Below are 27,471 nucleotides of genomic sequence, written 5' to 3'. Positions count from 1 at the left end.
TAACAAACGACCTTGTGCGTGGAAATGCAAAGGTGAAAACATATTAATGTGCTCCAAGAATATCAGCCCAGGTATACATACTTGTTCTGTTATACACACACAAACACACACAGGCATCCATGGACAGGGAGAACATTACATAGACCTCTCAAAGTTTGGGAGACCTGCATTTACAAGATTCTTTACTTCACAGCCCTCGAGCAACCTAAGTACAACATGATCTGATTAACATGTAGTTTTAATTAAGATGTGTTAAGAAGGACTATGATACTTGATCAACAGAACCACTAGTATGTTATTTGAAAGCAAAACAGTAATATCCTGACAGTGTTCTATCAAGTGCAATGAAATCACCAATCTTATCTGTGGCATTTTTCCATTTAACCATATTTATTGGGTGCCAGGGTATTCTATGGAGAACAATCCTCTCATCAGACTGGAAACACTAAATCTAATAACACTATATTTACACTGAGGTAAATATATCATTAAGATAGAAAAATAGGCCAATTTAAATTGGGGGCTCTGGAAGGTCCTTTTGGAAAAAGTGACAGTCCAGCAGATAGATACCTGATGAGTAGGATTATCCCCAGGAAGATGGGAGAAAGATGCTCCAGAAGACCCTCCTTCTGGAGGTACAAACTCTGTACCATTCTGAGATGGGACAAAGGTCAACAAGACAGGAATGAAATGCACAATGAATTTAAATTTAGGAGCTAAGTAGGTGCCAGAAAATGCTGGGCCTTGCAACCCCAAGAACAGGATTTGATTTTATTCAAAATGCAGCAGAAAATCGTTGGTTTTAAGTAGGGACAGACGTGAACAATGTGTTCATACATTTTTGCCTATCTCGCAAATAGAGTCTTTATGATAGGTTTCTAAATGTGGATATCTGGGGTCAACGCCAGGAATATTTTTCAGGCTCTTGCAATCTCAAGAGAGTTCATAACAAGTCAGTTCAGTGATGAATGAGTCTCCATGTCTCTCACCCTCAATAATATGACCCTGAAGAATTCTGCCATTTGAAAAAAAGCAGTGTTGTGTTGTTTTGTCGTTTTATTGTTAATTTGAATATTGGTCAATATTTGCTAATAGTTTATAGTTCTTCTTTTATAAATCACCAGTGGCTTTTGTCCCTTCTTTGAGGAGGATAATGTTGGTACACATATATACATATATATTTAATTTTTTCAATATTTATTTATTTTTGAGAGAGAGAGAGAGAGAGAGAGAGAGAGAGAGAGAGAGAGAGACTGAGCATGAGTGGGGAAGGGGCAGAGAGAGAGGGAGACACAGAATCCGAAACAGGCTCCACAGGCTCTGAGCTGTCAGCACAGAGCCCTACTCGGGGCTCCAACCGTGAGATCATAACCTGAGCTGAAGTCTGATGCTCAACCAACTGAACTACCCAGGTGCCTATATGTTGGTGTGTATCTTACTGATGTGAAGTAGCTTTTTATATCTAAGAACTATTACCCTAGTTCTCATTTCTTGCATATATATATAGTACCAGTTTGTTTGCTTTTTAAATTTTACTTGCACAGTCTTTCCACTTACAAGGGTAATCTGTTATTGAAAAAAAAATTCTTGTAAGTTGAAAATGTAGTTACTATTACTTTAAATCAGAATATATGCTATGTATTCTGGAGTCCCCATTCATGAAAAACACCAAGTCTCATTGAGACCTGTCTATTTCACTCGTTTACATTACTTAAGGTAACACAATGTAATACTTCTACTTACCAGTTTCTCTATTTTGTGCTGTTCATATGCATTCCTGAAGCTTTTTCACACAGTTAGTTATTCTGCATTATATACTTAAGACTATGTTCTGAAAGCGTATATACAGCACTCAATATTTATATGTCAATCTTTTTTTTTTTTTAATTTTTTTTCAACGTTTTTTATTTATTTTTGGGACAGAGAGAGACAGAGCATGAATGGGGGAGGGGCAGAGAGAGAGGGAGACACAGAATCGGAAACAGGCTCCAGGCTCCGAGCCATCAGCCCAGAGCCCGACGCGGGGCTCGAACTCACGGACCGTGAGATCGTGACCTGGCCGAAGTCGGACGCCCAACCGACTGCACCACCCAGGCGCCCCTATATGTCAATCTTTAATGCAAAACTATTATGTTGAAAAAGGCAAAATAAATAAAAGCAATGCATTTCAGTAGCACCTCCCTGGACTCATTATTGCTACATGCTAGCAAACTGGGAACACTCTGAGGCAAGAACTCAACAGGAGACCCCAAGGCTATAGCTGTGAAGTAGCCCCAACCCTACCAGTCCCAAGAAATTGGAATTGGTCCTCGTAGGTGAACAAAGCAGGAAGGAGGATATTAGAGAAACTCTTTAGAGGTATAAAAGTTGTAGCTCCCATGGGCGTATTAAGTAGGTCTGTATTTGGTTTGGACTTACAGGGTTCATAAATTTTTATACAGCCAAATTTACTACTCATTTTTTTTTATAAAAATCACTGCTTTAGGTCTCATATTCTTATTCACCTTCAATATTAAAAATATCCACCTATAGTTTCTTGAACCTATTGAAAAATGATTTTTAGTTTTTACAATGACATTTAGGTCATTTGGATTTTTTTAGTGCAAGGTAAGGATATAATTTGATGTATTTTTTGAAGAGACAAAATTTCCACATTCAGTTGTTGGATAATGTATGCCTTTTCTATTCAAATAATATTTCTTAAAGCAGAAGCTGGACAAAGCAATATGCTGATCAGGTCAAGTATTAGTTAAGGGTAGAAACTGGTGGTAGGATTTGGGAAGGATTAGGCCTGTTGTGGGTCCTTCCTTGGGAGGTGCTAAATCTCTGAAACATGTCCTAGTTGATGCAAACCACTCCTTATGGCTGGCTGCTCTTCCTTTTCCCCTCTTCTCTGACACCTTTGCCCTCTCTTTGCAGTCAGATGGTAAATTCATGGTATAATCTGAGTTGTATGGAAATAACTATTTTGGTATTCTGGGTCTTCCTCAACTCCCTCCCCCCAGCCCCAAACTTAAATTATTGACACCAAACCATTGGCTCAGACCATATCCCCTCCTCCATATTCACTCAGCTGAGAGAAAAATGAGGTCAATGAAACTGTTCTGAAGGGAAAATGGAACCAAGGGCTAAATTCTAGGCAATTTGGGGCATTGTCCAAATTTGGAGTTTGGGGATAAACTATTTGGGAATTTGAGGATAAACTAACTTAGATTAGATAGAATGAGAGATAAGATCTGAGTATGAACACTGAAAAGATGCCTGAACAATTTAACTGGAGGAAAATGTGGAATCATGCAGTCACTTCTTTCCTAAAAGGTAAGCTTCCTTTTTTACACATACATGAACTTGTCTTACTTGAGCAGCCTCCGGGAAATACACAGAACCATGCAGTCCTCTATTTTATAGATGACTTAAAAAAAAAAAAAAAGATGATTTAAAGCTGTTCATTGTTAGAATATCTGGGCCAGTGTTTAAATATCAGGTATGACTTGATTTTTTTTTGACACCATTTAATTCCTCTCCTGGATCATAAAGGCATATATTAATCTGTAAAAATGATTTAAAATTATTTTGTGACATCTCTTGATCTAACCAAAAACTCTGTGAGATGCATCAGATCCAGGGTTGAGTGTGGAAAGACTGTTTCCTTGAGTGGTGTGCATCATAGAACACCTATTCAAGTACTACCCATTTCCAAATTCTTAGCCTTAGCGACCAGGTATGAAAGAAGATTGATAAATTGGATTAGAATCCTTAAATTTCTTGAACGGTCTCTTCCTAGTGATTTTCAGTACATATGTACAAGGAGAACCAGAGTAAGAAATTTTGGCTGATAGGTCGGTCTTCCTTCCAAAGTCCTACCGGAGAAAGGTCATTATGGAAAATATGTGAAATCTGTAAAAGTCTGTTTATCTCTGAGTCTCAGTAAAGCATCCACTGGGATCTCCTCTGGTTAGATGTAGGATTACAAACTGAAACAGATACTTCTCCTTACACCTGTACGGGTGTAGCCAGGTGGATAACGGGTGGTCCTGTTCCTCTCGCAGTCCTGGCTGTGCGCGCCTGGAACGAGGAATCTAGCACTTCCCTGCAATTGTTTCTGACGGCCGAGCTGGAAAGACCTCACCCGCACGTTCGCGGGATCTGCCGACCTGCGGGAGCCGGCGGCCCTGCGGGCGCGCGGCCCACCGGAGCAGACGCGGCCGCCTCGCCCCCAGCCCCGCAGGTCGGAGCCTGACGATGCTGCGAGCGCCGGGCGCTTTGTGCGCTGGGCCGCCGGCTCCCGCGTGCCCGCACGTACGTAGCCTTCACGTGTGTGCTGCTCTCGAGTGCATGTGTGGATATGTAAGAATATGCTGAAGCAAATTCGGAGACAGGCGCCGAGGACAGGACGGAGGGAAGGTGGGTGTGGGCGTGCGCGGCGCCGGCTCGGCCGGGAGGGAGCCCGCGGCCCGCACCCCGCGGCCCGCTCCCCGCGCGGCCCGCACCCCGCGGCCCGCCCGGCCCGGCCACACAATAAAGTCCGGGGGCGGGCGGGCGGAGGTGGAGGAGGCCGGGCCGGGCGAGCGGCCGCCCCGCGCACCCACCGCCATGTGAGCGGCGCCGCGGCCTCGCAGGACGCAAACTTTCCCCGGCGGCGGCGCCCCAACTTCCCGCCCCCAGGCCTGCCGCGCGGCGCCGAGACCCCGTAAGTGCGGGCGGCGGCGGGCCCCCCGAGTTCCCGGTCCGGCCGCCGCGCCTTCCCGGCCGGGAACGCGCGGGTGTCCGCGGCGGTGGCTTGTCAACATGGCGCCCCTGAAGCGCGGAGTCGGGGAGGGCGGCGGGGAGCCGGGGGCCCGGGGAGGCGGAGGCCGGGCCCGCGAAGCCGGCGGGCAGGCCCGGCAGGAAGGCGGCGGCGGGGCGGGAAGGAGGCGCGGAGGCGGCGCGGAGGCCGGGAGGCGGGGAGCCTCCCCCCCCCCCCCCCCCCCGCGCCCCGCAGGCCTGGGCCCGGGAGGCGGCGGCGGCGGGAAGGAGGCGGCGCGGCGGCGGCGGGGCCGGGCGCGGAGGGGGAGGGCCGGGCGCGGCGGCGGCGGCGGCGGCGGCGAGGACCGGAGCATAATGGTGGGAGACTCGGCCGCGGCGGCGCGGGGCGCGGGGCGCGGGCGGGGGCGTCCGAGCGGTGGCGCCGTCGCTTTGTGGAGCCCGGCCCCGGCTGCAGCCTCTCGGGCCGCCGGCGCGGTGCGCTCGCCGCCCGCCCTCCGAGAACCGCCCCGAGTGGCCCGCCGGGCTTTGTGCAGGCGGGCGGGGGCGGCGGGGCCTGCGGGGATCCCGCCCGCGCCCCCTCGCCCTCGGCGGGTCCGGGAGGGGCGGGCCGCAGCAGGAGGACCGTGCAGGGCCTGCTCGGGCCGGAAGCCGGGGAGTTGCGTGAGCGCCGCCCGCCGGGCCGGCCCTTCCCGCGCGGCCAGGCCTGGGGCCCTCGGGCCGGGGTCCGCGGATGCGCGGCCCTGTGAGTGGGGGAGGGCGGCGGCGCGCTGGCCGTCGCGGCTCGTCGTTGGAGGGCGGCGGCCGCGGCCGGGGCAGGGCGGGCCCCGAGGACCCAGGCGGGGCCGGGTCCGGGTCCGCGTTCTGTGGGGTAGCCTCGGCGGCCGCCAGGCCTCCGTCTCCTCAACAGGTCCTCCCGGGCCTCGGCGCGGCGTCCGGAGCGGGGCCGCCGATTGCAGGCCCGCCCGGGACCCCGGCTTCCACGTGGACGGCCCCTCGCGCCCCCCACCCCCACCCCCGTGCGACCCGCGGTGCGGTGTTCGTGGGCCCTGGGCCCGGGTCTGGCTGGGCGCTCAGGGCAGGTGTCTGCAGGTTGGAGGGACCCACGGGTGCCCCGAGGTTTAGGTCCTGGGCCCTTAGATCCGCTTCATCCGGTGTTTTGCATCCTACAGTAAGCCTGCCTAAAAAGAATTTGGTCTGTTGAAAAGCAGAAAGTAAAAGGCTTGTTTTGTTTTAAAGTGAGAAATGAAGTAGTTGTAGCTTACTAAATGTGGGATGCATAACCTTTTCGGGTTTTGGGGTCATTGACTCTAAAGGTTGGAAGTTATTGAGGAGACATTCTTGGTTGTACTTTAAAAGTTTGCTTTCTGGTAAGCACTGTCACCTTTGGTTTTTCTGAATTCTAATTTGTACAGTAAGAAGATAGAATATGAATTTTGTACAGGCATGTTATTTTCCACGTCTTTGGCGAATTGGCGCTGGTTATGGTCATTTTTGGTGGATTCTTTATAGGATGGTTAGGCTAGAGATTCAAAGAGTAGGAGATGTGGGATGTGTTTATGAGAGAATCAATTTTTTTTTTCTTAACTCTACCTGTGGTTAACAGAGGATTTCTGTCTTTTACATGGTACTTTCTCCCCATAGATGTTCATGAGAAAACTGAATCTCCCTTTCACATTCTGTAAAGTGGGCAATTTATTTCTGCAGTTACCTGTTGCAACGTGTTTAAATACACCTGTAAATGATTTACAGAGAACGATCACTTAAAATGTTAATTTTCGCTTCTGAGCTCATGCTGAATATTCCTGGGACCTGGTTATGTTGGTACTTGGAGTGGGGTGTCTTTTTTCCGATTTCCTTGAATTGACACGTGTTTATGTAAACTCTTTCCTAACTCTACCCCTTTTTCCTTAGGGGTTGTTCAGGTAATTCTCTCATGAGCACTGTAATAGAGACACCCATGCATTTTGGCATACCTTGAGATATTAAGTTAATGAAGAATTCTGGCTTTTGTAATAGAGGTATCAGATGCTGCCTTCATATTGCTTAAAGACCTAAACCTTTGGCATCCTATTTCCTTTACCTTCCTTTACTATCCATCCATTAAATTCTACATAGTAAATGTCATTTAGGTAAACAGGGTGTATCTGGAAAAAAAAAATGGAGTTAATGGTCAGACTTTGCCTTATGATAGCTAAACACTTTTCACTGTTTGAAAACCTTAACTTGGACTTAACACTGAACTTTTTTTAATAGGGTGATTAGATTTTTTTTTTTTTTTTTTTTTTTTGGTCATTTAGATCAGAGAGGTGGCATAGCAAAATGATCCCTGAGCCAGATGACTTGGGTTTGAATCTCCTCTGTCAAAGTAACAGCAGGCAAATTAATTACACTTACCATGCCTGGTCTCAGTTTCCCCATCTGGAATACAGGAATGATAGTAATTGTACCTACCTCATAGACCTATGGGTGCACAATAGTGTAATAGTGATTAGACTAATTCAGTTCAGTTGAGTAAAATTCAGGCTAATTTAAACTCATGTGTACAGGAGAGAAGCTCTGAAATTACAGCACATCGTGCACCTCGGAATCTGTATTTTCAACTTTAGTCATTTCAGAAAGTTGGAAAATAAGCATTTGTTTGTTGTAGTCCTTGTGGTTCATTTACTTGAAGCAGTGTTAAGGGTCTTTTCATCATTACTTTTTTTTGCTTTTACTCTTTTTTTTTTTTTTTTACTGGTAAAGTATACATAACAAAATTTATCATCTTAATTTTAAAGTGTATAGTCTGGTGATATTAAATTCACACTATTGTGCAGCCATCACCACTGTCCATCTCCAGAGTTCTTTTCATTTTGTAAAACTTAAAATCCAGTCATACAAACACTGACTCCCTACCTGCCTCCCCCCGTGCCTGGCACCCACCTATCCTGACTTCTGTATCTTTGATGAAGAGTCTGGGTAGCTGAAGTACACGGTGTGAGGTCTTGTTGTAACTGTTGGTAATCAGTGAATCATTTTCTCTTTTCTCACATCTGTCACCCTGTCTGTAACTGCTTCAGGTCGTATGTTTTATATTTACTTGAAGCAGAAGGACTTTCTGAATAAAGAATAACTGCTTGTCATCTCTTCATTTGGAAGAGGAATTCATAACCTTCACCAATATTTTTACTAGAATTTTGACAAGTAAAAAATAACTGAATTGAGTTTAATTTTTACCTGTATGTATTGAGCAGTAACTTTAAGTTACTCTTTTTGTGGTGGCGTCAAAATTTAAAAAACAAATCTGCTTTGGTGCAGTGATTTCGTGACAGTCATTAGTGATCTAAAGGTTCTCTATATCATCAGTGGTTTTGGTCTTGATTTTTGAAACATTTGGTATCTACAAGTTCATCACATAAATGAATACCATAATAATATGAACCAAATGGTGTATATTCATTGAGTCTTAGCCATTGTGCAAAGTCCTTTACATATGCTGTTCCACTTTTAGAAATCCTACAGCACAGCAGTCTTTGTTTTAATATGAGAGGCCCCACCACCTCCTACCACACCCCATTCCAGCGTACACTATTTAACAAGAAGTGGGCAAACGAGGAGTTTTGTGAGAGAATGTGCTCTGTAGAACATAAGTTTGAGGATCCCTGTGAGAGGAGGTAAAGTGATACAAACGAAGCTTAATGGGAGGGAGAGAACAATCCAAATCTAAATACCCAAGAGTATGGTCTTTTTGAGTAGTCAAGTCTTAGCTGTATTATTTTAAACATGTCGTACCGCCATAAGGAAAGATCTTATCGCACATGTGTGTGCCTGTTACGAATAATTTTTCAGGCAGAAAATTCTTAAAAAGTTGTTTATTGTGAAAATGCTGTATTATACTTAATGTGAAAGTTATTTACAAGTGTAAATAGTCTATGTTTACTTGGACGTTAAAAAGTATTTGTGTAGTAGTTCATTATTTAGTAGGGACATTTAGTATATTGTTAGATACTTATTTACCTCAATTTTACAACTAATCTATGTGGAACTAATAAACATTTAGACATTTAGTCTTTCATTGTATTATATTTTCTTTTTTTTTTAATTTTTTTTTATTTTTTTTATTTTTTTATTTTTTATTTTTGGGACAGAGAGAGACAGAGCATGAACGGGGGAGGGGCAGAGAGAGAGGGAGACGCAGAATCGGAAACAGGCTCCAGGCTCCGAGCCATCAGCCCAGAGCCTGACGCGGGGCTCGAACTCACGGACCGCGAGATCGTGACCTGGCTGAAGTCGGACGCTTAACCGACTGCGCCACCCAGGCGCCCCAGATTGTATTATATTTTCTATTCAGTAGTAAAAGGTTAAATTTTTGCCTAATTTTACGTGAATTTAAAGAAATTACAAAGGTAATGGGATACTGTTAAGTCCACATTTTTCAGGCATCCTAGGACTCCTTCAGTGTTGAGAGGAATATATCTCGCAGATCACATTATATTGGAAAAATGTGTATTGATGAAAACTTGTGTGGTGTTTTATTTATTTTGTAAACTGAGTAATATTTAAATATAGTAGGTTACCTAATTTTGTTTTAAATAAATGCTTTTGTAGTTCACATTACTCCATAATTACTGTTTCATAAGATTACATTAAAATGTTGTATGTTCTGACAACAGGTAGAATGTTTTAATATCTCGTTCATTAAACATTGTTCTTTATGGAAACATAAACATTGTTCTTTATGTTTTAGACACTTGCTAGGTAACAATTACTGAAGCAAGTGAAAGGTGACAGAAGAAAGTAAGGATAGGTGCTGTGGAATAGTATATTGCATTTGAGTTAAGATTACTTTTGAGGTTTTAACACTGATTTCAGATTTATTCTGATTTGTAACTTTGTGATTTTATTATGTTCATCACATGAGGATTTTTAAAAACAACTTTGTTGTGCTTAATACTTTTTTATGTTCTTCAGATATTATCTAAGTATTTAGTGAAAGGTAGACCCGCTTAAAAATTTTAATATTTTCCCCAGTTTGATATGCTTACATGCTAAGTAAATTTAAAATATAACGAGGGAAGAATCTTCTTACCTAGGTAGGCATGTATCATGTAAACACAAAAATATTCAAAATTTCCAATGGATTTGTGGAAAGTTAGTCACCTAATGCTAATTCTCACAATTGGGATTAAAAAATGCTAAGTTTTTTGTTTTTGTTGTTGTTTTTTTTTTAATCAGGAAGATACAGGGATTTATAGCAGGAGAATCTGTCATAAATATATTTTAATTTGCTGTGTATTGACATTAGATCCTTTGAGAAGTTCACCTTCCAGACAGTTTTAGAAAGCAAGGTTCTGGGGCGCCTGGGTGGCTCAGTTGGTTGGGCGTCCGACTTCGGCTCAGGTCATGATCTCGCGGTCCGTGAGTTCGAGCCCCGCGTCGGGCTCTGTGCCGACAGCTCAGAGCCTGGAGCCTGTTTCAGATTCTGTGTCTCCCTCTCTCTGACCCTCCCCTGTTCATGCTCTGTCTCTCTCTGTCTCAAAAACAAATAAACGTTAAAAAAAAAAAATTTAGAAAACAAGGTTCTATCTACACCATGCTTGTGGCAGCACCATTTTCTTAAGGTGTCACTTAGTGAACACCTACTTTACTAGGCAGTTATACTCTGGTTCAGTCTTCGCTACAGCACAAGGAGAGAAGTGTTATTACGGTATGATTATATGATAAATTACATTGCTACAGTACAGTTGTAAGTACCCTGTGACTTACAAGGAGACAGCTGGACCCAGTGGGTTAAGTACCAGTGCCAGAGGTCACACAGCATACATGATCAAATGGGTTTTGAGTTCAAGTGTATGACTGCCACACTTATACTCTATTTGGCTGCTGTTTCCCTAAAACCTACCAACTACTGGGCTCTTTTTACTGTTATACCTTCATCCACCAAATGTACATTTATAATCCTGAAAAAGCACAGAGTAATAAAAGAATTTAACACTATGCCTACTCTCCTTACAAAAAGTAGGAGGTGGGAAGAAAAGACTGTTAGGTACCTCCTGGTAATCAGAACTTTCCAAATGCAAAGTTTTGGTTAATTCCAATCTCTCTGGTAAATGACAGCTAGTAATCTGAGAGCAGGCATCAATGATTGGCTCATTGTCTTGCTGTCACTATTGGCAGTCACACTATGAAGATAACTTGGTGCAGGTGTTGGGGCCAACTTACAATCTTCATTTTAATACTTACATATAGAAGAGAAATGTCTGAGAATTTTCAGAATTCACTCCAACAATAGAGTGTTCTTGCTATATTAGAGGGAAAAGTCATTGTCTTGAGGAAGCTTTTAGCATTCCCTTTGCTAAATAAGTTCAATTTGGATGGAAGTAGCTAATTTCTTGGAAGTAGCTGTAAGTACTGAGGCTTCAGAATTCAGTAGGTGTTTACTATTATCTAAAATAAAGTAATATGAGAACCATATGGTGAAGAGAGACCTAGATGAATGGAGTTGTAGCCTGCACAGATCCAGACCATCTTGATACTCGTCAGAAGGGATGTTAGAGTGGGATATTAAACATGGTTTTCCCGTTTAATGGCTGTAGAAAGATTTTTAGGAAGAAGGCTTAATGAAAGGGTAAGCATGGAAACCATGTTGGCTTGAAAGCTGCTGTGAACTTTTTAGTTTTTTTTGTAGATTCTTATCTGCCTGTTGATTTTTTTTCCGTCTCAGAAATGCACCTGAGAAACGGTGTCTGGGAGATCAAGTCCTTAATTTTTGGGTTTTGACATGTAGCACGTCTCCTTTAGCCGATTCTTTCAGTAGGAACAAGTGAGATTAATGTATTTGGGATTTCCACTGATACCATATTTAATTTTTCAGGCATTTTATTTATCATTAGAGGTGTTGTCTTTTTAAATTATAGAGTACATAAAGTTTAAGGTGATTTATTTTTCTATTGTACTTATAAGTTAACCTATTTTTTAAGTTTATTTTTGAGAGAGAGGCAGAGAGGGGGAGAGAGTGTGCACGTGCACACAAGTGGGGGAAGGGCAGAGAGACAGAAGGAAAGAATCCCAAGGAGATTTCCACGCTGTCAGCCCAGAGCCTGATGCGGAGCTCGATCCCACGAACCGTGAGATCGTGGCCCCAGCCGAAATTAGATACTTAACTGAGCCACCCAGGTACCTCTACATATTTCTTATATTTTAAAACATTTAATATGTAATGTCAAAAACCTGTTTTCTCTTTTTTGAAATACCTTCTTAGGTTACTACTCTGCACACCTGTATTAACACAATTTTAAGAAGTCTCTTGTAATCTCTAGTCATGTTGGATTGTTTCAGGTAAGAAACTTCTGTTTGAATAATTTGAAAGTTAAATTTTATTTTCTGAGGATTATTAGAACTAGCTTCTAGTCCCCATTATTTTCAGGTGAACAACCTGAAACAACCACGAAGCCAGTTTAAAGTTAGGCTTTCTCTTGGCTCCCTACTTCTGTAGAAGCCAGGGTACACAGCAGCTGGTTTTTAGATGGGGAGGAAGCAGCCCTGTGCACACTTCATTTCTTACTGGTCCCCGGCTTCTTACTGCTTTTTCTAGTTCTACATCATGTGACAACACACAGCTTTTAGAGTGTGTTGTCATATTTTCTTACCTATAAATAATTTTCTCAGTTTTAGAGTACCAGATATGTTCAAAAGCAATTATTAAATTGCTGTTGTTAGAATTGCATTTTTTCCCCCAAGAGAACACTTTTAATAAAATGAGGCACAATGTTTAATAAGGCAAAAATTCACACAGAGGGTTAATATAAGATCACATTCTCTTGTGTGTCCTGTGGGGAAAAAAGGAGGTATAGAATTGAAGTAGCTTAAATTTTTTTAGAGCCTTTACCATTACAAAGTAATATATAAATTTGATGTACCTAACTATCTTGTTCTGAAAATAAATTTTTTAAAAAAATATTTATTTAGGGGCGCCTGGGTGGCGCAGTCGGTTAAGCGTCCGACTTCAGCCAGGTCACGATCTCGCGGTCTGTGAGTTCGAGCCCCGCGTCAGGCTCTGGGCTGATGGCTTGGAGCCTGGAGCCTGTTTCCGATTCTGTGTCTCCCTCTCTCTCTGCCCCTCCCCCGTTCATGCTCTGTCTCTCTCTGTCCCAAAAATAAATAAAAAACGTTGAAAAAAAAAAATTTAAAAAAAAAAAAATATATTTATTTATTGTTAAGAGACCGAGAGAGTGTAAGCAGGGAAGGGGCAGAGAGAGAGAGGGAGATACAGAATTCGAAGCAAGCTCTAGGTTCTGGGCTGTCAGCACAGAGCCTAATGTGGGGCTCAAACTCATGAACCGTAAGATCATGACCTGAGCCAAAGTCAGATGCTTAACCGACTGAGCCACCCAGGCGCCCCTGAAAAGAAAATTGCTGAATCGTATTGCTGAATTACATTTATTATTATAAAGTTTTAAATATCTATATACTTATAGATATTCTTAATTCACAAGATTTCAAATACATAAAATTAAGAAATCAGACACTGAAAAGTAATTTGACTAAAGTAAAAGTACATATATTTTCCATTGGCGGACCTCAGGCAGTCAGGTCTCTCCATGATGATATTGTTGCAAGGTGATTGTTGAAGTTAATATTCCTTCTCAACATACATCACATCAGTGACCACATCAATGTCAACCATTTAAATTTAAAAGGATTCTCTTGAAATATCCGTTATAGACAGAAGAACTAACCAATTTAGTAATGTTTTTGTAGTACCAGCAATAGCACTTTTAATCTTACCTCAGTTTCTTTTAACTACAATTTAGAATAAAACAGTTGTATCCCATTTATTCACAGCCAAAGAAAGTAAGTTCTGCTGAGTGCCCATAGTCAATCCAACCATGGCTTTCTGGTACAATGGTATATAAATAACCTTCATTAAACTAGTAAGTTTTAATATTTACTAGATTGAATACTGTACCTTAGGACAAATTGAGACTGTCAAGTCCCAGGTAAAAGTCTAGTAGCACCCATGTCAGTATTACCCTGTGAGCGTTCAATAATGTTTGGTGTTAGTGAACTGGTATTTTCTACCTCAATTCTTAATATGGACCATAGAGAGAAAAATGGAGATGTTGACATGAAAAATGTTAGAACATAGCCCCTTGCAAGCTAGTGTTACAAAGACACCACCTACAAAATATCCTAGGCTTTACAGCAATAAAATCTTTGTATCATGCTATTAATTCGAAGTTGGTTAGAAGGCCTAAGATATTTTGTGAGTGGTTTCTAACCAACTTCATACGAATTGTATTTTAAATAGCATCGTCTTCTAGAGTTTCACCTTGAAGAATAGAGTGGGGATGTTAGACGGGTGTAGGACCGAGAGTCAGTGTTTGTTCTTCAGTAGAGGTGCCGCTTTCTAGAATGATTCTAAATACTGTAAATAATAGCGGGATCACAGGAAGTTCGATTTATAGGAAGTAATTGAGAAAAATCTGAATTCTTTCCAGTGAAATGCTGAACTGAATGCTGGCTGTTGCAGCATCTGCCCTCCGTGTCCTGGACCCCGGGTGGCGGGAGGCTCTGCTTCTGGTCTCTTCCCTGCGCTGAGGCCTGGAATCTGTTACCAGGCAGTGCACGGAAGTCTCTGTGAACGTGTCCTTCACTTTCTCCCCTGGGGACCATGACAACCCTGTCTGTCATTCAGGAAATTTTGGAGTCCACTCTTATGCCCTGTAAAACTTCTTTAGCCAGTAATTGTTTATCCTTCCAACAGTGGGGTTTTTTTTGTTTTGCTTGTTTTCAGTGAGCAAGTATATTGGTTAATATTAATAATAGTTTGTAACCTTTGGTTGGGTATCCACCTTTCACTTCCTCATTCCACTGCCAGTGGTGAAGTCACCTCAAAATTTACTTGACAGTTTGTGGGCATTTACGTTCTCCGCCGAGTCTCGTCTTCTCCACCTTACTGCCAGCCGTCAGTGATTTGTCCCTCAGTTGAACTGCATTAGCTTCAGCTGGTTCGTATTCTGTTGCTTGTTTTTATTTAAACTTTACCCCATAATCATCTTGCCAGTTCCTTGACCTGAGAACCCTGACAGAGATTTTGGCATAATTCCTAGTATGGTGCTGTACATGGCACGTGGAGGTAGGCAAGACTGCCTGCGTACTGTAGGCACTACACCACCATCTGGGCTCTAAATCCTGCTGGATTTCTCAGCTGAGCTCATTTTCCACTTTCTGTCCTGACTTACTAGAGCCCTTTCTCCTGGGCGAGAGCAGGCTTGTATGGGAAGTAACATGCTGCACCTGCCGTCCTCTTCACCTGTGCCCTGCACATCTGCCCTCCAGAAGCCTCTCACCTGCTGTCAGACACATTTGACATCTCCCACCATCACAGAATAACACAGAGCAGCAGACATCGTGCTGAACTGCACACCTGCTCTGGTTTTCTTTTCTCCTGTACTAACTTTTCTGAGCACCCGTCAAAAGAACCGTTTCCCCCTTTGTTTCTCCACTTCTTCTGGTCCAGTGTCCTCCACCATCGGGTGACTGAAGCTGCTCCAGCGAGGTCACAGTGACGTGACCTGTCGGGCTTCATTCTGTGGTTGTGAGGCACGGTTGACCATCCCCTCCTTGGTTTCTGAAATGCCACACTCTTGAGCTTCTCTTGAGCACTTCTGACTGCTGCTTCTGTGTTTGCCAGATGCTGCTGCCCTTTCTTCTCTTTCTCCTCTTTATTTTAGAGGGAGACTGTGCTCAATCCCACAACCCTGGGATCAGGATCTGAGCCGCAGTCAGGAGGCAGACGCTCAACCGACTGAGCCACCCCTGCACCCCCGAGATGCTCTTCTGCCTAGAAGTGAACGTGAGGTGCCCCTGTGCTCTGCCCTCGGAACCCTGTTCTTTTCCTGCCTGGCTCCCTCCAGAGTCTCATCCCTGCTCGTGGTCTGTTATCATCAACATGGTGGTAGTTACTGTATCAGCTTAGATGCTTTCAGTTCAAACTCGGAGAAGACCGTGGCTCACACTGGAAGTCCAGGGATGGGACGGACTGTGGGTCATCCTGTCAGCAGCTTGGAGGCCTGTCTTTCCCTTGTGCAGTCACCCCTGCCCCCAGCAGCAGCTTTATTCTGAGACTAGTGCCCCTCATGGTTGCAAGATGGCTGCATCACGTCTAGAACTACTGATACTCAGAGAAGGAGGAGGCTGTTTTTTAGGGGCAAGGGCATCTGTCCTAGAAGTAGAAGTGAGGAGGGTGGAATTACTATGACTGATACTGAATAACCCTCCGAGCCAAAAAGCTGTTGGGGAACTAATCGCTTTCTTTGGCTGGACAATTCTTCAGTGACTTCCCAGTGTCTTACGTTATAGTCTCGAATCCTTCATAATGGCTTATGAAGCTCCTCCCTGCAGTCTGGCTCATGCACACAGTACCACCTTTGATGCTACTCTTTGCTTCAGCCTTGCTGGCTAATTTTAAATGTCTGGAGGCTTTGGGTTAAATGTCACTTCTTCAGGGAGAGATGAGGGACCACAACCTCTTCCAAAGTGCTTCCATACTTTTTTTTTTAGTATTTTTTAATGTTTATTTTTGACAGCGAGAGAGATGGAGCATGAGCAGGGGAGGGGCAGAGAGAGAGAGGGAGACACAGAATCCAAAGCAGGCTCCAGGCTCTGAGCCCTCAGCACAGAGCCTGACGTAGGGCTCGAACTCACAGACCACGAGATCGTGACCTGAGCCGAAGTCAGACGCTCAACCGACTGAACCACCCAGGCGCCCCATACTTTTTTTTTTTTTTTTAAAGTATGTACAACGTGGGCCTTGAACTCAGTCCCTAAGATCAAGAGGTTCCTGAGATCAAGAGCTGCACACACTCCACTGATGGAGCCCCCTGGGCATGTCTGGCTGCAGCCATTTCTAATGCTGATGTGATGGGATTATTTTAGAAAACAATGTGCCTTCATTAACCACAGTTAATAATTACATGCTTCTTGTAGTTTCCTGGGGACTGCCTCCCCTCCCCCTCGTTCCCAATAACCTGTAAGTTTACAGGTTAAAATCCTTCTTAACACAGTGGCCTAGGAGTTACTAAGCACAGGCCAGAAATGTGAATGAGACCAAACCGTTTTTGACACCTTTCTTCAGGGTTGCAGGAAACACATTTTAACCAAACTAAAACTGAGAGTACTTTAGGAACAGAGGTTGTATTAAAATAACGGGTATTTGGCACTTCAGCTGTGGAAAGTGCTCATCAGTGTCTGTTGTTGTCTGTGTCCTCTGTTGCCATACACTTTGCTATGTGTAAGGTAGTGGTTAAGATTTCATAGTTTCTGGAAGATGTAATAAAACATGGAATTCAAAGATATTATAAGCTTTGATATGTTTATTACATCAATTCAATATAAAAAACAAGACAAGAATGTGTATTACCCAGGCCTGCTCAGAGGTTAGATGTCAGCTGAAATGCATTCTTTTCTCGATGTTTGCCGCTGTTGCAAGAGTGCGTGCCGGGAGCCCGCGTGCCACTGTCTCCCCCTGCTTTGTGTGTTTGCGATCTGTGATCTGCAAAATGGTCCCATAAAATTCACGTACAGTAAAATAAGATTTGCTCCTTCATGAGAGTAAAATATCCTTAAGTGGACTGCTAAATAATTGAGGGTTTAAAATTTTTTTTTTAATGTTTATTTTTGAGAGAGAGACAGAGCCAGGGAGAAGCAGAGAGAGAGAGACAGAATCTGAAACAGGCTCCAGGCTCTGAGCTGTCAGCACACAGCCCGATGTGGGGCTCGAACTCATGAACTGGGAGATCATGACCTGAGCCGAAGTCGGACACTTAGCTGACTGAGGCACCCGGGCGCCCCAAGGGTTTTAAAAAATTCTCATTGAGTCTCATGTAATCAGAATCTACACAGTGGAAAAGTTCAACTGCAAAGTTTGGTCTAATTTCATGCATTAAAGAGATGATATTTTATAGGCAAACGTATTAGGAAGAAAGAGAGGTCTGTATAAACCGATTAAATTCCTTCAAAGATTTATTTGTTTTAAAGTTTATTTTGAGAGAAAGAGCGTGTGCTAGCAAGTCAGGGAGGGCTGGAGAGAGAGAATCCCAAGCAGGCTCCACACTATCAATGCAGAGCCTGACATGGGGCTCAAACCCAGGAACTGTGAGATAATGACCCGAGCTGAAACCGAGTTGGATGCTTAACTGACTGAGCCACCGAGGTGACCCTTCATTCAAACATTTATTAAGCGATAGCTGTTACCTGTAGTATAAGCTCTCTACAGCGGATGACATGGACCTTCCTGTTGTCCCTCTGCTGTTGAACTCCTTAGCACAGTGCTGATGTGTACCTAAATAGTTCATACTCTGTCGCTTCTGAAGTACAGAATTGTTATGTGTCCTTCAAAGTTGATGTTTACCAGTGTACAATCTGCAAATTATGACAGATTCCTCTTGGAAAAAAATATTTGAGAAACAACGCCGTTTGGCTAACTTAGCATGGGCTGGTATGGTTTGCTGTGTTGTAAATAATGGCTTCAAAAAATAATTCTTGACACAAACATTATGACCCTGTTCATAGTTTTTTAAGTTCCTGAAAGACCGTGATCATGTCATTTTAACTGACTTGTTAGGAAATAATGTTATGAATGAGTTATAGGACAGGGAATACTCTGCCATGGTGGCAGTGATCAGCCTTGGCTGTATATCTAACTGGAAAGCTCATAAAAGCTTTGGTTTTCTTCATCTCCCTGCTTAAAATGGTTTGCAGGATGTTCACTTTATCATGTTATAAAAATGACTATTTAAAACCTCTGAAAAGTAAAGATTACACTTTATTATAATTATAGTCCATCTTTTTATTCACAGTAATGTTATGTCAGGTCACCACAGACAGGTAATTCACCAACATTGATCCTTTGCTTCTGAGGGAAAAACACAGGGTTACATTCCTGCTAGCCCTCTGCTCACGTTTTTGTAACCCGAAATGCCATTTCTGTTCTACAGTGTCATTTGCTAAAATCCTTATAAAACAAGCCAGTATATGCAGGCAAATTTAACCTTTTTTCATATGGTGTCACTTTTTAAAACATGGCAGGCAGCCAGCACTACCTGAGGAGGGTCTAGCGTTTTCTTGACCCCAGGTAACTGGACTGTAAATTTCTTGGACTTTCACCTCAGAACAATGCCGTCCACTACACTTTTTGATCTGTTATCATCTCCTGGATCCATGAATGCAGCTGCTTTTCCATCTTTTGAGCACCGTAGATGTTACCGTAGCACTTTCTGGAGTAGCCTCAGGCACGAGTGGTGGGTGCACTTCTCCTGCGTGGTTCTGGGTGACGGGGCAGGTGAGTTGTTAGGGACAGCCCTGTGACCGGCTGCCTGAATGAGGCCTACCTGACACGTGCACCCTCTCCATGAGGCAGCCACAGCCTGCTGTGCTCAGGAGCCCTCGCTTAGACTGTTCAAGCTGGGAGATCACCAACAGAGCGCAGAAATGCAAAAACCATGCATTAAGTAGACCGCAGAAAGGGCACTGTTTACTGTCTGGGCTGGAACAGGAGGCGGAATGGGAGCTGGGAAAGTGTCCTGTCCTGAGTGACTGCGGCCACAGGTACGGATTTCAGCAAGAGGGGAGTTCACACGTGTGAGTTCTACAAATGATGAGAATCTGCCGTAGGTATGTATCTGAAGTCTTTCTGTGTCAGGGTTTTTATGTTCGTTTCATGTTTGTATCTTTTATTTTTACCTGAAAGTTCATGGCTACAAGTGAAATATGAGAAAATTCCTCTTATTTTGACTTCCTTTAATTGGACATCTTTTCCTAGTAGTTTTATCTGTAGAGAACACAGATGAGCACTTGTGTAGAAAAGGGTTACACATGTTAAAAAAAGTGAAGACATATTTGGCCTCAGTGGCAATTGTAAGAAAAGCAAAATAAGACAGGATACAATTTTTGCACTTTTGTTTTTGATTGAAAATGAAAACAAGAGTCATTGGAATGTGTGGCTCTTGATCTTGGGAGTGTGAGTTCGAGCCTCATGTTGGGCATATAGAGATAACTTAAAAAAGAATGAAAAGACCAAAAAATCTAGAGAGGCTAACTGATATCCATAGTGGTTAGAAATCTAAAAACTCATACCCTTTATTTAGAGGAGAACTCCTACCCTCTTACAGCATGACCCTGGGAAACCATCTGTCATCAGGGTGGTGGTCTGATATTTGGTGGATATTTAAAACAGCTTTTAAAGGAAAAGTGCATCTTTTAAGAAACATGCATACTGGGAAGAGGTTAGTGGGTCAGTGGTGAACAGTCAGGGAGGAGATAGAAAATTAACAAAAGTCAAGCACACATATGTAAAAAGCATGTCTGATTTGCAACATGAGCTCACCACAGGACATGTGGCAATGTCTGGAGACCTGGGACATTTTTGACTGTCATGCCTTAGGAGAAATTATTGGCATCTAGTGGGTAGACGTCAGGGATTCTGCTAAGAGCCCCACAGCATAGACGCCTGCTCTGTGACACCCCGAGGTAGGTAGGTAGGTAGGTGTCTCTGTGCATGGTGACGACCCTGGATTATTAGGGAACCGTGTTTGCTATCTCTACATGCTGTCTAAGCAGCTAGACTGTGTCTGATAGATGTTTGATTGCCAGTCACCTTGCTTTAAGGAAATTTTAATGCTTAAAAAAAAATCATCATCAGGGGCACCTGGGTGGCTCAGTCAGTTAAGCAGCTGACAAGCTCAGGTCGTGATCTCATGGTTCATGGGTTTGAGCCCCGCGTCGGGCTGTGTGCTGACAGCTCACAGCCCACTTCAGATCCTCTGCCTCCTTCTCTCTCTGCCCCTTCCCTGTACTCTTTCTCAAAAATAAATTAAAAACATTAAAAAAAATCATACTTATTTGGAAGATTTATACATCTTGTTTTTAATTATTTTAAGTTCCAGTATAGTTAACATACAGTGTTCTGTTAGTTTCAGGTGTACAATATCAGGACTCAACAGTTCTTACATGTCTTGTTTTTAAATAAGGATAAACTGTTTTTGTATTTTAGTTGTTTTACTTATGAGTCCTGTAACAGTAACTCTTTGGAAAAGCTTTTTTCCTTGTCAGGTGATTAATTTCTTAAGATAAATATAATCAGATATGATACATACTTTAGCTTAAAGACTTATTTAAATTAAAAAGAAAAAACAACTAGTGCTGTCACGTTTAGATAGTGTGAAAACCATACATTTGGAGGTAGTTGGTGGATTATATTCTTTTGAGAGACAGCATAGTATGGTCTGCATTTTCATCACTATCCAGCACATGACTCCGAGTACCTACCTAGTAAAAGCACAAAGTGATTTGAGTCAGATTAGGAATACAAACAAAAAATACCTTCATATTAATATTTTAGGTTATGTAGGTACAGATCTTTTCATTGATACTTGAAACTTGGCAGTATATAATCTGACATTTCTTTGATATTTTTTGGTGGTAGAAGAGGATATTATAAAGAGTTTTAAGTTTTTTTAAACTGAATTTTATAATTAATTGTTGTTTTCTGTTATTAAGGATCAGCTACTATGTACAGTATTGAGTGTTTGATACCTAGGTCTTGGGAACTTGAGGAAAGTAATTTAGATTTAAAATACATGGCAGGGGGTGCCTGGGTAGCTCAGTTGGTTAAGCGTCTGACTTTGGCTCAGGTCATGGAGCCTGCTTCAGAATCCGTGTCTCCCTCTCTCTCTGCCCCTCCTCCACTTGCCCTTGTGCTCTCTCTCCCTCTGTCTCAAAAATAAGCATTAAGATTTAAAATCTGTGGCAAAGGGGCACCCGCGTGGCTCAGTCAGTTAAGCATCCAACTTTTGGTTTTAGCTTAGGTCATGATCTCACGGTTCCTGAGTTTGAGCCCCACATTGGGCTCCTTACTGACAGTGTGAAGCCTGCTTGGGATTCTCTGTCTCCCTCTCTCTGTCTCTGCCCCTCCCCTGCTTGCTCTCTCAAAAAATAAATAAAGTTAAAAAATATATATATATGTGTGTGTGTGTATGGCAACATGTTAATTATTAAAGCACAGAAGATTCATGTAATTCTACTTTTGTAAGACTCCTCATGTGAATAAGCTGTGTCCTTTGGCTTCTGTGACTTGTGTTTTAAGTGCACAGTTCAGTGGTTTCTAGCACATTCTCAAGGTGGCGCAGCGCTTTCACTCTCTAATTCTAGAGTATTTTCACACCCCAGAAGGAAACCCCGAATCCATTAACATATTCCCCATTCACCTCTCCCAGCCCAGGCAGCCCCTCCTCTGCTTGCTGTCTCTGTAGATGGGCCCATTCTGGATGTTTCCTGTCATTGGGGTCCTAGGGCATGTGGCCTTTTGAGTCTGGATTCTCTCACTGAGCATCGTGTTCAAGGTTCACCCATGTAACAGGTGTCCGTACTTCCTTCCGTTTTATGGTTCAGGAGTTTTCCGTTGTATGAGCAGTAACCTAGTAGATAGACCATATTTTATTTACCCAGTCATCAGTTGATGGATATTTGCATTGTTTTCATTTTTTGGCTGTTACGAATCACGCTGCTATGTCTATATCCGCACAAGTTTTGTTGGACATAGGTTTTTCTTTTTGATTGAGATCTAATTGCCATACCAAGGTGTACTGTGTGTTGATTTGATACCTTATGTATTTCCATATGATTATACCATGGAGGTAGCCAACACCTCTATCACATCTCATAGTTATGATTTCTGTTGTGGTAAGAACATGTAAGATCTGACTGCTCAGCAACTTTCAAGTGTACGATATAGTATTGTTAACTGTAATTACAGTGCTATGCATTACACCCCCAGAACTCATTTATCTTCGAATTGGAAGCTTATACCATTTGACCAACATCTCTCCAATTCTCTTGGTCATTTGCCTAGAAAAATTGCTGGGTCATATGCCTCCTCTCGAGAAACTGTCACACTATTTTCAAAAGCCACTGCATCATTTTACCTGCCCACTAGCGTTGTGTGAGGATACAACTTCTCCCCATCTTAGCTGGCACTTGCTTTTGTCTTGTTTTTTTGAGTAGAGTTTTCTTATGAGTGTCAAGTAATATCTCACTTTGGTTTTGATTTGCATTTTCCTAGTGATCCGATGATGTTGGGCGTCTCTTCATGTGGTCGTTGGTCATTTGTTTATCTTCTTTGGAGAAAGGTCTCCTTATATCCTGATATCTTTTTGTATCATTGCCCATGTTTTAAGTGGGTTGTCTTTTTATTATCAAATTGTAAGAATTTTTTTTTGTAGAGTATGCATAGAAGTCCTTTTTCAGATATATGATTTACAAATAGTTTTTGTCTTGTGGATTGTCTTTTCACTTTCGTGATGGTGTGCTATGAAGCAAAAAAGCTTTTAATTTTCATGAAGCCCATTTCTTGGTTGCCTTTTCACATGACCTCTCGTTCTTTTTTACACCTGCTTTGTACTCCACTGGGTGGGTGCCCCATGCTATGTTTAACCAGTTCCCTATTGATTTAATATTACAGATAGCGCTATAATAAATGGCTTTTTGCGCATATCATTTGTGATTGTGTCAGTGATATTGCTCGCCCAACTAGTAAATGCATACATGATTTTGGTGGTTACTGCCACCTTCCTCACATGAAGACTGTGGTGTTTGTGTTCTTACCAGCAGGGTGTGAGGAGGGTTGTTGCTGTGCTGCTGTACAGCAGAGGATCTTGCCAGGCTCTTCTACTTCCAATAGTCTGATAGGTGAGAAATGGTAAAATGGAGTCTCAGATTACTCTTGTAAAAGATTTCCGTAAGCACTTGGGACTAAATCTCAACTTTCTATCTTCATGCATTAATCTCTTTTCATGTGCCAGTCCTGCACTTATTAATTATATTTACTAATAATTAGTTATGTATTAATTCCTGGTAGGGTTAGCTCTTCCTCATTGTTTTTCTTTTTTGTGAAAATTCTTGCTATTCTTCCTAATGAAGTTTTATGACACCGTTTTCTTTCTTAAGAAAATAATTTTGAATATTTGATTGAAATTGTATTAACTTCTAAATTAACTTAGAAAGAATTGGCATTTTGATGATCCTGAGCCTTTCTACCTGAGAACATGGTATCTTTCCAGCTATTCGATTTTACATGTGTTTTTCAGGAGCATGTTATAACTCTCACCATATTGGTTTGTGTATTTCTTTAAGTTTATGACTGCTAGATATTTCATTGTTTTTAATCTTTTGTTATAAATGGGATATATTTTTGTTTCTTCTAAATTATGTATATGAAGACACTGCTGCATGTTAATTTTTTATCCTATTAAATAAAGTATTTTGATTGAATTTTTTATTCTTCTTAGTTTTCTGGATACATAATCATACCATCTGTGTGTGCAAATAGAGGTATTGCTACCTTCCCCCCCCCCCCCCATTCCTGTTCCTCTGATTGCTTCCTCTTGTGTAACTGCACTGATAAGTACCTCCAGTGCAGTATTAAATGAGAACAATGTAGTGAGGACCCATAATTCTTTATTTACTCTAGCAGAGAATTCTCTAATAATTCATTAATGCTGACTTTGTTGCTACATGCATGTATATGTACACATAGTTCCCTCAATTCATTTTTTTTTTACATGAATGGATGTTAAATTTTGTCCAGTGCCTTTTCAGCATTTACAGAGGTGATCATATTCTTCTTAGCTCTTCTCACGTTAATTATGTTAATGTATTTCTTAATATTGAACCATCATTTCATTCCTGGAAAACTGCATTTATTTTAATGTGCTGTTTGGTTCTGTTTGCAAAAATTTTATTTAAGATTTCTGCAAGGATATCCATAAATTTATGTGTACTGTTTATTGTTTATAATATAAGTTTGTGTGTTTATTGAATCTAAGAAATTCTCCATTTCACCCTGATCCCTCTTATGTTTCTCTCTGATGTGGACTGGATACTCTCCGGTTCTGCCTTAGAGCACTCGCTCCAGGAATTTGCTGTCTGCTTCCTGTGTTCAGTCCTGTTTCCTACATAGCACAGGGTTCCCGGGTCTTCCTTAATTATGGTGTATTTATTCATATTCATAGCTTCCTGAAAAGGGGTGCATAGGGCATTCTTTTCTGGGTTATGTGCAGATGGAAAATCTCTTCGCAATAAATTCAACCTTCACTAGATGATTGTTTGCATAGTTACAGAAATTTGGGTTGAAAATAATTTTTCCTCAGCATTTGTAAGGCATTCTCCCATCATTTCCTAGCTTCTACATTGCTGTTGAGAAATCCGAAACATCTCAGACTGTGGCAGCCTGGGGGCTCTGCTGCTTTCCGCTGGTGTTCTGACTTTTGAAGGCAGCGTGCTTTGGCCCTCCTCCCATTCCTGTGCTGGGCACCTGATGGGCCCTTTCCCCTGCACATGCCTGTCTTCATTGCTAGGTTCTTTCCTTGAATTATTTCTTGGATAACTTTCTCCCCTCCAGATACTCTTTCTGAAACTCTTGTTATTCGGATATTGTATCACCTATAAGATTTTCTCCTCTGGTCTCCTGTTGTGCGTTTCTTGTCTTTTTCTTCAACTTTATGGGACATAGCCTAAACTTATCTTCTATTCCTTTAGCAGGGTTTGTTATTCATCATCTTTAAATATTTTCTCAATATTCCTGTTTACAATGTTCTATTTATGGGTTCATAGATACATTCTCTTTTCTATCTCTTTGATATTTGTTATGTGTATTTTGAAAATCTTTACTATTCCTGCATTTTCTGTTTAAGTATCGTGTCCTCTCCCACCTCCCCTGGTTTTCTGTTTGCATGATACGACCTTTTTCTTTGTTTTATTGAGAAACTGTTCACCAGTGTCTGGTGATCCTTGGCTGTCTGTCCATATTTAAGGGTGAGGCACTAGAAAGATATATGAAATTCTGCATATGGGCTTTACAGTAAGGATGTCAGTGGGCCAGATGGCTGCTTCTTAGTTTCCCTCGGACATCAGTGTCTGTGATAATTTAATTTCTCCACAAAGTTCTCATCTGGCCTCTTGCCTGAGCCTGAGATTAGGTACCTGGAATTTAGTGGTAGAAAGGAGCTGCCAGTTATTTACAATTCATCGTGTAGCTTTTTATTGAACCTCCTGTTTTTCGCTTGTATATCACCACCACCCTTGTTGCTGCCAGATGCACTTTCTGGTTCTACCTATTCATAGCCTTTGTCTCCTGTTCCCTCAGGGATGCGGATGGGTGGATGTCTGATTGAACCTGCCTGACGGCATTACAGATGCAGGAGTCTAATGGCTTCTTATCCAGTCTATTAAGTAAGGCCATTTATTCAGCATCCCTGGTTATCCCTGCACCTGCTGCCTCCTGTTCCCAAATTTTCCTGGAGTTGTAGGCCGGTGGCTTGCTTCTCATTACTACACCCCTGTGTAAATTTGATCTTTCACTCTTTGGCCAGAACATTTATAGTTCATTTATCTTTTTATCTTTTTTCATTTTTTTGTAGAGTATATGTTCTTCAAAGATATTTGTTTTGTTTGTTGCTTTTAGAGAAGGGGATAAAATAGAAAAATCTTTATTCTGTCATCTAAGGATTACTTTCTTAAATCAGATTGTTGCCTCTTCTGTTCTTCTGAAGTTTAAAATCCTGTTTGTTGCTGCCTATTGAAATTATGTGGAAATCCACACTGGTGTGGTCACTCTGGACTTCGGATCTCAGCATACCTCTCTGTCTCTTTGCACGTTACAGTCACTGCGTTCTCCCTTCCTCCATCCCAGGCTTTCTCACATGACTAGCTCTTTTTCATCATTCAGCTCTTACCTCAAATAGAATCTCCCTAATATTCTAGGATCATCAGGATTGGTTAGGTTATGCTGCCATGACAAGCAACCTCCACATCTCAGTGGCTTTAAAGAAGAGTGATTCTTGCCCATGTGACACGTCCCTTATAGATGGTCTGGGAACACTGCTGTGCACTGTCCTCATTCTGGGACGTAGGGTGACACAGCAGCCACCATCTGGCTTTACCCATGGCATAAAGAAAAAAGGGTTAGGGTTAGGGTTAGGGTTAGCCTATCAGAGAGAGAGAGAGGGAGGTTCTAAATCTTCCTAAATGGAATTGGTATAGATCCTTTTTACACAGATTCCATTCGCCAAATCTAGTTATGTGGCCAAACCTAATTTAAGGGCAGTGGGGGAGTTCAGTCCTACTAGTGCCAGGGACAAGAACTACAAATATCTGATGAATGAACACTAATGACACTGCCATGGCAATGTGACCAGCCAGTGTAAAGGAGCTGTACTAGGCAGGGTTCTCCAGGGACACAGAACCCACAGGACACATGCACGCACACACATGGAGATTGGTTTTGCTCTTTGTTTATGGAGGCTGGGAGGTCCCCAAATCTGTAAGCTGGAGACCAGGAAAGCTGGTGTTGCATTCCTGTCCAAGTAAAGCCAGGTGAGCTGATGGTGTAAATCCCCGTCCCAAGTCAGAAGATGAGATGAGCTGACCAGCCACCCTAATAGGCCCAGGCCCCCCGTGGATTGGAGGAGGCCCACTTTTGTGGGGAGGGAAGTCGCTTTACTGAGTGCACCCATTCAGATGTTGATCTCACCCAGAAACTGTGTCTAACCAGCCTTGGGCTGGTGGCCTGTGAAATTGACACGTAAAATTAATCGTCTCAGGAGGCCTCACCATTGCCTTTTATTTTCTTTATAGGACTTGGCACTGTCTGAATTCATCTTGTTTTTATGTGTATTATCTGCCCGCCCC

At 42.4% G+C, this 27,471-nt stretch overlaps 1 protein-coding gene across 13 annotated transcripts in view; it reads left to right on the top strand.

Moving 5' to 3' along the window:
• Positions 1-4,171: 4,171 nt before the first annotated feature.
• The window catches only part of ZMYND11 (zinc finger MYND-type containing 11), a 134,621-nt gene continuing 111,321 nt past the window's right edge, over positions 4,172-27,471 (top strand). For 9 of the 13 annotated variants that reach the window (XM_058682076.1, XM_058682075.1, XM_058682072.1 and 6 more), the window contains exon 1: positions 4,972-5,103. The gene's annotated coding sequence lies outside the window, so the exon portion shown is untranslated. Of the gene's footprint in view, positions 4,405-4,439; positions 4,691-4,971; positions 5,104-5,358; positions 5,489-27,471 lie in introns of those variants that run through there. The other 4 variants (XM_058682064.1, XM_058682063.1, XM_058682062.1 and 1 more) reach the window with 4 other exon arrangements.

This window comes from Neofelis nebulosa, chromosome 8 (assembly GCF_028018385.1).
Source record: "Neofelis nebulosa isolate mNeoNeb1 chromosome 8, mNeoNeb1.pri, whole genome shotgun sequence".
NCBI lineage: Eukaryota > Metazoa > Chordata > Mammalia > Carnivora > Felidae > Neofelis > Neofelis nebulosa.
Note: the sequence above shows the minus strand (reverse complement) of the source record. Positions and strands in the feature narration are given on the sequence as shown.